The 13799-nt window shown below is 37.4% G+C and overlaps 1 long non-coding RNA gene across 1 annotated transcript; it reads right to left on the bottom strand.

The window, feature by feature from the left end:
• Positions 1–10497: 10497 nt before the first annotated feature.
• On the bottom strand, positions 10498–12252 carry LOC125585137. The gene is made up of 6 exons (XR_007322052.1): positions 11826–12252; positions 11524–11551; positions 11216–11437; positions 11029–11097; positions 10895–10946; positions 10498–10772 (listed from the first exon to the last, which is right to left on the bottom strand). It is a non-coding gene; the product is annotated as an uncharacterized LOC125585137 (long non-coding RNA).
• Positions 12253–13799: the final 1547 nt, after the last annotated feature.

Raw genomic sequence — 13799 nt, forward strand, 5'->3', positions numbered from 1 at the left:
TCGTGTAAAGAAAACTTTCAAATGCGGGCAGTACTAATGTGGACAATAAGTGATTTTCCAGCATATGGTATGTTGTCTGGATGGACAACGCATGGAAGGCTATCATGTCCATATTGTCAAGATAACACTGATGCTTTCCAACTAAAGCACGGAAGGAAAACGTGTTGGTTTGACTGTCACAGGAGATTCCTACCACCTGATCATCCATATCGTAGGAGTAGGAATTTGTTTACGAAGAACAAGAGGGTGTTTGACAGTCCACCTCCGGAAATTTGTGGGAAAGATTTGAAGATACAACTAAGAGATTTTGGTGCAGAAAGGACGCCAGAAGTCGGTGGACATGAGCGTTTTCCGGTAGATGCTGTTGGAGAACTACATAACTGGCACAAAAAAAGTATTTTCTGGGATCTGCCATACTGGGAGGATCATCTGCTAAGGCATAATTTAGATGTCATGCATATTGAGAAGAACTTTTTTGACAATCTCATGAACACGATCCTTAATGTTCAAGGTAAAACAAAGGATAATTTGAAGTCAAGACTGGATTTAGTCGATATATGTGCTCGTTCAGAACTTCATGTTGATGAGAATGGTAGGGCTCCTTTTCCCATATACCGACTTGATGCAGCGGGAAAAGATGCGTTCTTTGATTGGATTTCAAACGATGTGGAATTTCCAGACGGTTACGCATCAAATTTGCGTAACTGTATCGACAGAAAGGAAGGAAAGTTTACTGGCTTGAAAAGCCACGATTGCCATGTAATGATGCAGCGCCTCCTTCCGTTCGCCTTCAAGGAAATATTACCACGAAATGTTCATGAAGCAATTGCAGGGATAAGTGGTTTCTTCCGCGATTTATGCACGAGATCAGTGACTCTTGAAGGTATTGAAAATTTGAAGACTAACATAGCCGTGATTCAGTGCAACCTTGAGAAGATATTTCCTCCCTCATTTTTTGATGTTATGGAGCATCTTGTTATTCACCTGGCAAGAGAATTGGAACTTGGTGGTCCTGTGCAGTATAGATGGATGTATCTGTATGAGCGGTATATGTTCCATTTGAAGAAGATGGTGAAAAATTTAAGTAGGGTGGAAGGTTCTATAGTCGCACAGATGATCAATGAAGAAACTTCAAACTTTGCCGAGTACTACTTTCCAGCAGAAGTTCAGACCAAAAACAGAAGACCTGCTCGGCATGATGATAGAGGCGAACGGGCAACATATCATGTTACGGTTCCAGACATTTTCACAGACGTTGGACGACTTAGCGGAAAACCAAAGGACCGTCGACTTACTGAGCAGGAGCGCAGTCATTTGCAAACATATTTGCTCACCAACTGCGAAGACGTTCTTCAATATGAGAGGTAAATAAATGAGCTTACAAATTTTTATTTTAACAAGTTGAAATTTAAATCTTAATTAATTACATTATTGTCATCATATACAGGATTTTCATGGCAGAAAAGCGGTTCGAGTATAGATACGCCACAGAGGACGAACTAGAAGAAATGAAGCAGAGAGAATTTACTGGATGGATGTTTACTTATGTGAGTGCTTTAAACAAATTAAAATATATTTTATCACATATTTATACTAATTCACATTTATTGATATAATATATATATATGTGCTATTAATAGGTGTCTGCTGGTTTGGCCAGAGGTGAAACATTTGACGATTGGATACGTGAGATGGTCGTTGGACCAAACTTTGTTGTGAAGTCATATCCGAGATTTTGTACTCGAGGATATGCATTCACAACTCAGAAGAGGAGACGTTCGAGTACGACTTATGATGCTGGCGTTTGTTCTGCATCAGGAGATGATGTATACTACGGACACATACATGAGATTTTGGAAATCAAGTATTTGGGCATGGTTGGATTGCGCTGTACTGTTTTCTATTGTGATTGGCACGACAACACCCCAGATCGAGGTGTGAGAACAGATGCATTTGGTGTTATATCAGTAAATTCGAGGCGAAAGCTGCAATATTATGATCCTTTCATTCTTGCTTCCCAGGCCGATCAGGTAATTAAATGTTAATTATTCAGAATGATTCATCATCATGTGTATTAATTTATAATTTTTCTAAATGTTACAGGTTTGTTATATCAAGTACCCCCGGGTAAGGAACAGAGATGATCCATGGGTTACTGTTACAAGACTCAACCCGAGAGGCCGAGTTCAGGGAAGTTCTGAGCTGGAAGACCCACTACAACCAAGCACATCCGGCAACTGTAGTGCAGCAGAAGATTTAGCTGGAGTTGGCCTTGTAGTCGATTTAACCGACTTTGGAGAGGAAGCCGTCGTTCACGTAGAGGATGAACCAGTAATTGGAGAGTTTCACCAAGATCCAGATTCAGATTCATCTGGTGATGATGACTCGGAAACAGACTACCATTGAACTTATTTTTTTTTTTTTTAAGAAATACCGAGGAAATTCCGAGGAACACTTGATATAACCTCTTTCCTTGGATAATAGTTATTTGGTTTATCTAGCAAGGCAAAGCTGAATACGAATTAAAAGCTACACAAAACACAACCAAATAAAACAAAGAAACCATGTAAAAGAAATACGAACTCATAATTAAGAAACCTAAAAAAAAACTCAGTTCAAAATTAACAGAAAATAAGACCATAAAACGTTAGAATAGAAAAGAAAATAAAATAGCCGGTGATAGCTCCTACTCCTCGTCTCCTGCTCCAGATGTTCCTGCATCGTTGGGTCTCTTGGACCTCTTTCTTACCCTGTGTGTACCACTCGAACCCGAACCAGAGCTGGATGGAGAGTTGTCCCGATGAACTACATCATCCTTTTGGCAACGACACGGCCTGATACGTGAAATGGCAGCCCAGATCTTGTGTAGCATGTCGTTGTTTGTCTTTATGCTCTGATCTCTCCAATGTTGTTGCTGGCGCGAAGTGGCGTTCGGTGGAAGCTCTTGCAGCTTGTACTGGCTGGAGTCTGATGGGAGTAGCTGATGGGGTTGTGAATCATCTGGAATGGCTTGTGCAGCCTCATCTTGTCCTTCTTCATCAACCACGCCCTTGCCTTTGGTCTGATATTTTGGCGTGAAGAAGGATGGCTTGTCTACTAGTGCGGTAGCAGGGGGTAGAAACTCAACTGCAGCCTCTGAAAGTAGAGCAGTCAGGCCGATCTGAGGCAGGTGGCAGTAGAGTGTTTTCTTCGCTCGGTCCTGGAATACGTAGACGTAAGGACCATCCCGATCGATCCTCGAGTGGGGACCAGCTATGAACTCCTTACTTACTAGAGAAATGACATCCAGGTAGTTCCAAGCAATGTTGTTCGATCTGTCCAGTGCTACCTGGTGGTTCTCACAGTCTACACCCACATGTCTAAGGATCCGAGTAATCACTGCACCAAATCCACATGCATTGCTCTTGGATTTGGTTACTTTCCCCTTGTATCCTGCTAAGTTTGCGGCCAGCACCGCTCCCATGTTGAAGGCAGTAGCAGGTGGGAATGTAGAGTTTCCAAATGCCGGTAGCAAATGCCTCACACCTTGGTACAGGAGGCACAACTCCCATTGCGTGACTGATGCGGCTGTGGTTGTCCCGTATAGCAATGAGCCAATGAGGCGTGTCGCATATCTCAGTACTGGGCTCCGGATAAGTGACTCCTTTGCCTGAGAAGATCTATAAACCCCTGTGCCAATCGTTTCCCAGAAGTTCAACAGCTCTGAAGTCCAATAAAGACCATATGTCCTCTCCCCCGCACTCAATCCAAATAGTCCGCAGAGGTCTGTGAAAGATACCTCATAGTATACTTTCTGCACTACGAATGCCAGAAAACCTTCCTGATGGCTATCATCGGGACGGGTGACGTATGCGGATGCTATGAACTGGCGTACCAACTCCGGATAAGTGGGTTCCTTGAGGTTGCATAGTTGGCCTAGACCCATGTTCTGGAACAGTCCTTCAATGTCTGCTTTGATTCCCAATATTGTCATCGTCTCAGGACATGCTAGTTGTGTAGCCGGAACGGCTACCTTCTTCATGTTGTTGTAGTGGGTGGTATCAGACTTATCCCACTTCTTTGGCCTTTGCTTCTCCAGCTGTGACGAACCCGCTTCTTGTGTGTTTTTCTTTGCTGATGTTTTCGTGCGCTTCATTCTCTACAAAATAGAATCATTGCTCTCAACATGGTTATAATCAATTAAGAAGGCAAAGCTGAACATGAAAATGAAAAGCAAAATCGAGTTGTGATAAAAAAAAACGAAATTGAAAAAAATTCTCTATCCCTAAATCATCTCAAATCATGTTCCAAACTCGTTGATCACAGACAATTGTGTTCTATTCCATGTTTAAACATCTGTTTCATGCATATTTGATCAAGGAATCAACACGGAAATAAGAAATTCACAAAACAAAAAAAATTGCTCAAGAACACGATTTCAGAATGTGGAGATTCGCGGAGTATACCTGTCTTAGGGTGAAGACGAGTGTAGGAATCAGGTAGAGCTCGAAAAATCAAGTGGAATAGAGCCCAAAATTGTTCAAATCGGATGATTATAGAGAGAGAAAGGGGGGGGGCGAATTATAGGGGAAATCGGAGGGGATGAGAGTTCTAAGGTTTAGATCCAAAAAAGGTCGGGTTTTGCCTTATAATTCTGTTTTCCGAACACGCATCGATCGATGCGTTTTGTTTCTATAACGCATCGATCGATCACATTCTTACGGCCCGGGCCATCTTGGTAATCGATCGATGCGTTTTTGTTCTATAACGCATCGATCGATGCGTTTTTAAAAAAGCATACAAGATTTTCCGAGGAAATTCCGAGGAAATTCCGAGGAACAATTCAGATTGTCGATCGATCGATGGGATACTCTCATCGATCGATCACAATCTTACGGCCCGGTCCATCCTAGTAATCGATCGATGCGTTTGTGTTCTATAACGCATCGATCGATGCATTTTTAAAAAAACATACAAGATTTTCCGACGAAATTCCGAGGAACAATTCAGATTGTCGATAGATCGATGGGTTACTCTCATCGATCGATCACAATCTTACGGCCCCGTAAATCCTAGTAATCGATCGATGCGTTTTTGTTCTATAACGCATCGATCGATGCATTTTTAAAAAAACATACAAGATTTTCCGATGAAATTCCGAGGAACAATTCAGATTGTCGATAGATCGATGGGTTAATCTCATCGATCGATCACAATCTTACGGCCCGGTCCATCCTAGTAATCGATCGATGCGTTTTTGTTCTATAACGCATCGATCGATGCATTTTAAAAAAACATACAAGATTTTCCGAGGAAATTCCGAGGAACAATTCAGATTGTCGATAGATCGATGGGATACTCTCATCGATCGATCACAATCTTACGGCCCGGGCCATCTTAGTAATCGATCGATTTGTTTTTGTTCAAAAACGCATCGATCGATGCGTTTTTTTAAAAAAATTACGTTTTGAAACCCCAAACACTAGTTCGTCGGAATTTCCTCGGAATATTCCGAGGAAATTTCGAGGAAGAAGAGGGTTTCGTCGGAGTTCCCTCGGAATAATCCGAGGAAATTCCGAGGAAATAGGGTTTTTAAACCGAAAACAACGTTTTGCCGTTTGAATAACACCTATATAACCCTTATTAAGTGTCTTACGTTCATTATGAAGTCAAAAATTTGTTCCTTACCGTATAATTAACACTTTTCCGATTGTATGAACGAAATCTCGCAACATAAGAGAAACACTTATACCTTTTAACGAACGGTAAAGGGAATACTTTCAATTAGTTTTGAAATTTGTTATTTCATGGTTTATGCTCATGTATACAAAGAATCCTCAATGGTATGCATTACAATTGTATAAGAAATGAAATACGGCAAAAAAAATTGATGTTTTGAAACCCCAAACACTAGTTCCTCGGTATTTCCTCGGAATATTCCGAGGAAATTCCGACGGATATTTTACTATCTGTCGGAATTTCCTCGGAATATTTTCATTTTACCGGGCAAATATTTCGCGAAAATTGAAATTAGAATTCCGACGGAATTCCGACGGATAATGTCCGTCGGACCCTAGGTTTTATAACCACGAGCCCTTCTTCTTCCCCATTTCTCTCTTCTTCCTCTGCGCGACTCCTCTCTTTCTCTCCGGCGATTTCCCCCTGAAATCCGACGATATCTCCGGCGATCTCCCTCTTCTCTTACACAAATCATGTAAGGACCCTATCCCACTCTCTTAGGTTCTATTTGTTAGGTTTTTGTGTAGTTTTGATAGATTTTTGTTAGGGTGATTGGTTAGGATTGTGATTTGGTTGTATAATAGGTTTAGAATTGTGATTTGGTTGAATAATTTGTTTTGTTGAATTGATTTAGAATTTTTTTATAATTTTTTTATTTTTTGTATTTATAAAATCATTTTTGTATATAAAATCGATTTTTGTATTTTACAAAACGATTTTTCTATATAAATTCGATTTTTTGGATTTTACAAAAAAAAATTTCTATATAAATTCGATTTTTTGGATTTTACAAAACATTTTAATTATTAAACAATTTTTATTTATTAAAACTATTTTTGTTTATTAGAACTATTTTTATATATTTATTAAAAAAATTTAATATATATAAATCTTTTTCTGTGATTAAATTATTTGGGATTTTTTTTAATAAAAAAATTAATTTATATATTTCTGTATTTATTAAATATATTTTTTTTAATTTACAGGTCTCATGATGATCAGACCCGGCCTCGACAGCGTCGTGGTCGTGGTGGTACGGGGAGCCAGTCTCGGGATTCCAGCCATTTTCAGGATTCCCCTTCGCCCCACAGCTCCAACCATACATCTCCCTCTGCTGCACCCGCTCATGCTCCTCTCGCTCCCGCTGCTGCATCCGCTCCTGTTCCTCCGGGTCCTCCGGGAGTGATGAGGGTTGCGGAGTTGGTTCAACAGCCCGGTCGTGACCATCTTCCGTATCTCACTCCGTATCCACATGGACGGGGTCAAACATGGTAATTAAACATTTTTTTTTCTTTAAATTTGGATTCATTATTAACCGTTTGTTCTTTTAATAAGGTTCAACCGATCCGGGAACGGGATCAGCGCATGGATCAACCGTATGATGTACTCGGCCCTCGACAGTGGACATCCGACTTTCACTCACTTCCCAACCGACAAGCAGGTTCTGTGGTTTCGTCAGTTTGCGGTAAGTATTCTAATTTTTTACTTATATTTTTAATCTTTAATATAAATTTTCTACTAATTGTGTTTTTTTTTCAGCAAGAGTTCAACTGGAATTCCGATGAGACGCTCTTTATCTATCACCACTTCGTCCATAAAGTAATGGACAACTATGGGAAGCAGATCCACGAGTGGAAGAAGAAGTGGGAAATCAATAAGGTTCGATTTAATTTATTAAACAATTTTTTAATTTATTAAACTATTTTTTAATTTATTAAACTTTTTCTTTTTTTTTTAATTAAAAGGTCCCAAAGTCGATGAACGATACGGTCTGGAAGGAGTTGTGTGCGCATTGGGATAAGGAGGAGACGAAAGAAACTTCTTCCACCAACTCCACCAACCGCAGGAGCGACCGTAAAGGGAAGGGCATCTACAAGCATAACTTGGGTGCTCAATCTATTGCCACTCTCGGAGATCGCATGGTAAGTTCAACCGCTTTTTCTTCAATTATTTGAGTTTCAGAATTTAAATTTATTGTGCATTTCTTCTAATTTCTAATGTTTCTTTAATTTTATGTTTTTTTTCAAGGCGGAAGAAAATGATGGCGAGCCGGTCGATGATCTCGCCCTAATGAGGAGGGCGTATACCAACAAGAAGACCGGCCAGATTGATGACGGTCTTGTGAGGGACGTGGTCGACCTGGTCCAAACTCAGGTGGTAGACGAAGTGTCTCAGCTTCAAACCGAGGATGACGCTTCGACGGCTTCGACCAACTTGTCCCGGTTTCGAATCAACGAAATCGTTGAATCCGTAAGTTCTTTTTTTTTAAGTTCAATTCATTTATTTCTTGGTTTAAATTTCTAAATTTGGCTTTTTTCTATTCAGTCGGTTCCAAAGAAGAAGGGACGTTTGTTCGGTTTGGGTCGTCGCACCCGGTCGGTTCCTCCTTCTTCTGCACCACCGCCCTTTGTTGATCCAGAAGTACTTACGGCTCAGTTGAAGGACAAAGATGATCGAATATCTTTGTTGGAGACCCAGATGGCGGCTCAACAGGCGGGCTATGAGGCACAGAGGAGGCTGAACCAGCAAATGATGGAGATGATGCAGAGGATGTACCCGAACGAGGTGTTCCCGGACGTGCCAGACCCGTAGTTTTTTTTTCCCCAATCTCGGAATGTTTTATTTTTATTTGTGAAACTTTGAATATTAATAAGTATGATTTCAATTTTACTTTTAATTTCATATTTTCGAATTTAAATTTCAGAAATTTTATTTTTTCAAAAAAATTAATATTTTTTACATTTCGAGGAAATTAATTATATTTTTCACTACATCGATCGATGCGTTTTTGAACAAAAACACATCGATCGATCCGTTTTTTAAAAAAAATATAGCGAGGGACATTTCCCTGAGGGACAACTCCCTCGGAAAATTCCGAGGAACGGATCCCTCGGAATATACCGAGGGAACAGTTCCTCGGAATAAACCGAGGAAAAAGTCTGTCGGTATACTCCTATCGAACGATGTATATATGTCCAAACACGCATCGATCGATGAACTTCCGAGGAATTATCCCGACGAAGTTCTACCTCGGTATATTCCGAGGACTTTTCCGACAAACAAGGGATCCTCGGAATTTCCTCGGAAATTTATTTCCTCGGAATTCCGTCGGAAAATTCCGAGGGATTTCAGAGGAAAAAAGAAATTCCGTGGAATTATTTCCGACGACGTATTTCGTCGGAATTGCGTCGGAATAACGATATTCCGACGAAATTTCGACGATTTTTTCCCTCAGAATCCTTGATGTTTTCTTGTAGTGTTAAACATATTCTATGTGTCAAAATTTGATTGGTTGAGTGACTTGTGCTTTAGTATATAAGGGATTAGTATCAGTAGATATTCAGAAATCTTGTAACTCTTGAGCAAGATTTCCATAAACAACACACTTTATTTGTATGAACCTGTAATAAATATTATAGCGTAAATAAAAGAATAACAAAAGAAGCCATACGTAAACAAAAGTTTTTAATCGTATATAAATGATAGACTTGTCGCTTGATATGATGGAATAACAAACGACCAGAGGGGTGTTTTATATAGTTGAACCGGGTTCGACCATGAACTGGATCCATAGCTGGATTGGATGTAATAATTGGTCGACCATGAACCATCACGTAGTAAGATTACATTTCAGAGTTATTAAACTGTTAAAAACTATTTAAAACTATCAAAAATCTCTAAACCATCCATATAAACATAAAACTAGTTTATATTTACAACTAGGGCCGGCCCGCCCTACGGACGGAATTAAAATTAACAAATATTTTAAGTAGTTAGAGTAAATATTAAATATAAATTGTTATTATTTAAAAATATAAATTTTGTACATGTTATTGTATTTGAAGAATAAATAAACCATATTATCTGGAAAGTTAGTTATAATGTTAAAAGTAAATATTACTTGTTATTTTTCAAAATATGGTTTTCTTTTTTTCTTGTTAAAAGGTTTAAGATGATTTTCTTTTGTTAAGTAATCTCTGTTTTAGTTATATATTAAGAATTTGGATGAACATTACATAATTTCTTATGATTTTTTGGAGTTGGATGACCATAAAAATACCCGTGAGATTCTTTTTTTTTTGTCAGTGGAAAAAAAACAAACTTGTAAATAAATTCACATATTTTTTCCTTTAATTTTATATACTTAAGTGGATTATCTCATGTTTTTACTAAATTTAGTTTTTACGGTGTATTATTACTGCAGATTTTTATTTGAGTAGATTGTTATAAACTACTCTAACATGTTATAATATAAACTGCTGGCAACTGCAATTTACGAAGTGTGTAATGAGACATATTATCATCGTCTTTACATTTACCAGTTAGATCTTATCTGTTTCAGTTCGTCTGGAATCAAATAAATTTATTTAGAGCAACTATTTAGACTAATTAATTTATTCTTGACTGAGAGCCAACTGGTGATAATCATGTAATTAATTATGTTTACCCCATCTCCAGTAACTCCTCTGGTTTATTCCCCTGGAAAGTGAGATTTCACAAATTAAATAATCATTATAAATAACGATTTGCGCGGGATTTTGTTCCGTTATATTTTTCTAACATTAATTTTAGTTTAAATGATTTTTATTTATGCTATGTGTAGATCATTATTTTGAATTTTTTTTTAAATTATCGCCTTTTTCCTTTGAACTTGTTTGTTGTAAATGACTCAAGGTTAGTTTCACTATAGTTGAATAAGTTATATACTTCGTTGGACTAAGCAAAAACATATTATTTTCATATCAATATTAAAATTATGGTTGAACATTTTTTAGTATATAATATTTCAAATTTTCACATTTATTTGAGTACAATAACCTTAAATTTCATTGTCACAACAAAAACTCTTTTTTAGTGACTGCAAATAAAAAAGTTTAAGATTGCTAAGATTGGCACAACTTGAGATGAGTACAAAAGAAAAATGATCTTTGGAATCTGAAAGACACTCTTGCATCCAAGTACAAAGAAGAAAATTCATTATTGATGATAAAAAGCTTCTGAACCATCTTTGTAAAGCTTCTCAACCATCTTCATGTATTATGTACAGCAGAAAACTCAAAAGCAGAAAAAAGAAGAACATTCATTATTAATGATAAAAATGGAGAAAACCAGAGATGTGTAAATCTATTTATCATTGTTGCACAGACAAAAAAAAAATATCATTGTTGCAAAGTACCTTCTTGATTGCTCCAAAATCGGTTTGTTCAAAGTTGAGCTAATGTTCGGTTCTGATGAGCCAAAACAATAAACAAATCAGATATTGGATTGGACCAATAAAGAAAACTTGGTTACATCAGCCATAGGTGTTACCTCCAAAAAGGTTTTAAACTGAAACTGAAAGTGATATCGTCCTCACATCACAAGCGGATGACCATTTACCTATAAAAAAGTGTGAAACATTCTTTTGTTTCAGTAATACAGCTTCTTTAATATATAGTAGCTTGAGATTAACCAGTTACAAACAAATAGTAGTAGAAGCAAAATGATTGTTTTGTACCTAAAGAATGTCAAAGCAAATATTGCCATAGACATCCATATTGGGATGGAAGCAGAGTTTTTCAAACATGACTTTGGGGGTTTTGAAAAGGCAAACGTTGGAGAAAGAGTGAAAATTTTCAAACCCCTTATATTAGCTTCCTCTGATTGTTACTTTCTAGCAGAATATGTTGTAAGCTGATACTACGATCAGCTTCCATCCAGCGACCATCAAATCAAAATTCTACACACATATACACGTTTATCTCTGAATCAAATGTTCATCTTTTTCTTTACACTGAAAAGAGAAGGGAAGGTAAGATAGCTTACCAATAAACCCATTAGTCCAGATTGCTCCCTGCATATAAAGGGCCAACAATGGGTTACAGAAAATCATGGAGAGGGTTACAGAAAATCATGAATTTTCTGAACAAATGAAGAAGTGTGGAATTTAATGAGAGTAGAAGAATAGAAAAATCAAAGGAAGATAATAAATCTTTGTTCTTCAATGCTTAAATCGAAGCCCAATGTTGATTACCTTTTTGGAAAGAGATGAATGATCTTCTTCTTTCATGCATAACTTTACTGACTAAACAGATTGATAAGATGGTTTTGAGAGGATAAAGACTGACCTATTTATACTCACAGATACACGATTTGTAGAAGAGAAACTCGCATTGAAGGCAAGATCGTGGCTGGCGAAGTTAATAATGGATTTACTGCAACGAATCTGTAACCGTGAGCGTTTGGTTGATGAAAGCAAAGATCAAACGGCGCATCGAAACCCTGCAAAGATATTCATCACGTCGATTTCATAATCTCAAACCCTGAAACGGCGGAAAAAAAAGTGTGATGAACCTAAGAACAGAAAGGGACGTAAAACGATAGGATTTAGGGTTTCTAGCTAAAAGGCATGTTTCTTAAAAAAATAAAGCCCAACGCCAAACCCGAAACAATAGAAACGCACTTTAATGAAACGATGCGTTTCATACGTGTCGCAACAGTAGCTCGCAAATTTCTGTCACAACAGGAGCTCGCAAATTTCTGACATGTTCGCCTACGTGGCATACCTGGGAGAGAAGGAAAGCCTCTTTTATATATAAAGATGTTTATGTTTTAAATTCATTTATATTTTAATTATGTATCATATTTACTAAAATTACTTTTAAATTTGTACACTAGAAATATATTAACCTAGATTATTGAACCAGGTTTAACCCGGTCGAACTATATTGAACCATGACCCAAAAATTATCCGGTTCAGCTTCCGGTCCGGTTTTAAAAACACCGAGTAGAACCAAGGTCGGGACAAATTAATGAGCAATAATTAGTAAAGGGATTTCTATATATTGAATTTAAATGTACCAAGATTGTAGGGAAAATTGTTCAAATTTCGTATAGAAACTGTTTGAATACATTCCTTAACTCATACTTGATATAAGGTTATTTTGCATTTGTTATCGGAAAAAAATTCCTAATCTCAGTCAAATATTTACATTTGCAAAGCAGGATATTCCTATTCCGATTGTGTGATTGACTATATTTTATAATTAGTCGAGATACCCAATATATATAATGTATTATGAAAATTTTATATTAGGTGTGCTTTTATTATTAACCTTGCACTGCAAGCCGAGAATGCATGTTTCACCACGCACATAGTAGTGCGGTAGAAAGTAAATCCCGGGGAACATTAGAAACTAAGTAACTTGAATTTTGTAAGTTATTTACATTCTGATGCAGATAAGTATTTGGAATATATCCAAATATCTTATTATTTATTTTATTATTTGGAATCAATTAAGATATTTACTTTTATTTGTATTTTCTATATTTTATTGGTTTTCCTATTTTAATTAAGATTAGGGTTTTCTAGATTTAAAGATTTATTATAAATAAGTATTCAAGCCTAAAGTTGTATTCAGACTTTGATAATTAATAAACTAGTTGTTTTGCTTTATACCTTGTTCGATTTGATTAAATTCATCAAGCAGGAAGTTGGTCTCAAGAAGCTATCGAAAGAAACTTTTGATCGATCCAAGAACAGGTCTCTAAGAACCCTAAATTTCCTTGATCGACCGTTCAACCTATTTGTCCGCTGCATCAGGTGATATCAGAGCTGCGTCTCTTTGGTTTCTTAATCGAAGAACGATTTTGGATGTCATGGTGAGTGCGAACATCTATCCTATCCAGGACGAAAGTCCCTTTGTTGAGAGAGAAGAAAACTATGAGATCTATCGAGAGATCTATGGTGATCCGATCTACGACGTCTACGAAGATGATGTCCGCGTTGTCGACTTCGTTTTCAGTGAAGATTCTTTTACAAATCTTGTCTGCGCAAAAATCATGCAGCAAGAGATCCGTGCAAAGTTAGTGCAGGACGGGTTTCGTGCAAAAATCAGGCAAGATTCAAATTGTGCAAATTTCGGGCAGATCAGAAGATTCGGCTTTGTGCAAAATTCGGATTTGAAGATAAATTTTTGAAGATTTCAGCTACAAAAAACCGAATCAAGATTCGAGGACGAATCAAGATTCGAGGACGAATCAAGATTCGAGGACGAATCTTTTCCAACCCGGAGAGAATGATGCAGATAAGTATTTGGAAT

This window comes from Brassica napus, chromosome C4, assembly GCF_020379485.1.
Source record: "Brassica napus cultivar Da-Ae chromosome C4, Da-Ae, whole genome shotgun sequence".
Lineage (NCBI taxonomy): Eukaryota > Viridiplantae > Streptophyta > Magnoliopsida > Brassicales > Brassicaceae > Brassica > Brassica napus.